At 34.1% G+C, this 1,520-nt stretch overlaps 1 protein-coding gene across 1 annotated transcript in view; it reads left to right on the forward strand.

Moving 5' to 3' along the window:
• Positions 1–1,520, forward strand: part of LOC106679874 (uncharacterized) — a 36,246-nt gene that overhangs the window by 5,643 nt on the left and 29,083 nt on the right. The gene's annotated exons all lie outside the window — the stretch shown is intronic.

Here is a 1,520-nt window from a genome sequence, read left to right on the forward strand (position 1 = left end):
CTCCAATAACATTGCTACATTAGAAGATCTCTAGACCATCTTCTTTTCAGGCATTTCAAGGGATTTTCATGAGTGGTAGAGGAAGTATGCTAGAAACTTGTGCGTTTGGGTGGTTATGGAGTTTATTATTGTGGGTATATATTTTTTTTTTAATATACAACTTTCACTACTTTATCATAAATCATAATTAATTTTGTACCGATCCTTATACATTAATTGAAACATTTAGAAACTTACCAAGTTAATGATAATTTAGTTTATTTAATTTTATATACAGTCTTTTCTTTTTATAACAGTTTGGGATCCTTACTATTCACACAAAAGGAGTCATTTTGAACAGTACAGAGATATCTTGAGACTGACTAAATGTATTTTAATTCTTAATAAACAAATAACTAGAAATAGCATTTGTTACAAATTCTTTCCAATTAACATTTGTGATCAAATGAACCTTTTTGCAGATAATTACATTAATAGGGGAAATCCCTCAACCTCAAGTAAACCAGCGCTGCGGGGATGTGGATGACTCTCCACTTCTGCTCAGAAGAAGAGTATGGTTATCTCACCTCCTGTTTATCCCTGGAGAGTGGAGTATAATGGAGGGGGTAAGTTGGAAGGAAAGTGACACCAAAAAGGCGCGATTTATGATGGACCAGGGGCGTGGCAGAGGAGTAGGGGAAGAATAAGAACCAATCACTGGCTGCCTTCTGTTTCAGTTTAGATTACAATGGCGGACATTCCAATGAATCTCATCGTAAGTCTACGTGAGGTGTGACATTTTTTTGCTTCAATTTTACTTTGAAGACGAGTAGGGTTATGCCACCCCTTATGTTTACCACGTATGGCTATTACACCACTAAAGGTTTCTACAGTGGAGCCAAACTTTGCACAATTTATGGCACTCCTGAATTTAATAATTAGAGTATTAATAATTTGAACGAAATTTAACGTCGTATTCAATTTTAACTCTACTAGATTAATTGAAAATTATAAAGATAGTGTCATACTGGGAAGTAGTCTCGTTAATAACTACCAATCTATAATTAAAAAAATAATATATTTACAAGTGTAGTCGATATTTGAAATATTTTCCTGTATCCATTATCACCTAGAGAATTATATGTTTCATTAATTCTGCTCTTCCTCATGAACCACACGGAGTATATTTTTTTTACTACCGCTGTTGAAAGATGCCAGATGGAAATTTCATCATGATGAAATGACAGAAGGACACTCTTTATTGGAGGATGTAATTCGGTCGTCATGGTAGCAAATGAGCTGGTCAAATGTCGGTCCTTATTAAGGATGAGAGCGAAGGACTTTCCCCCATATATTTTATCAAGCTAGCTTCTGTTTTCCATTGCCTTCTTATCACATAACTTTGTCAAATGACACTAATTATTTTACTTTTGCTATAATTTCTCTGAAAATAATGGGCTATAGCATAGTGTTGGAAATAACTCCTAAAATACGTGTGAGAAGTTCTTAGGATGTTTGATATATGTGAATATAAGTGGAGA

The sequence above is a fragment of the Halyomorpha halys genome, unplaced genomic scaffold, assembly GCF_000696795.3.
Source record: "Halyomorpha halys isolate HHAL.00 unplaced genomic scaffold, Hhal_1.1 Scaffold228.1, whole genome shotgun sequence".
Lineage (NCBI taxonomy): Eukaryota > Metazoa > Arthropoda > Insecta > Hemiptera > Pentatomidae > Halyomorpha > Halyomorpha halys.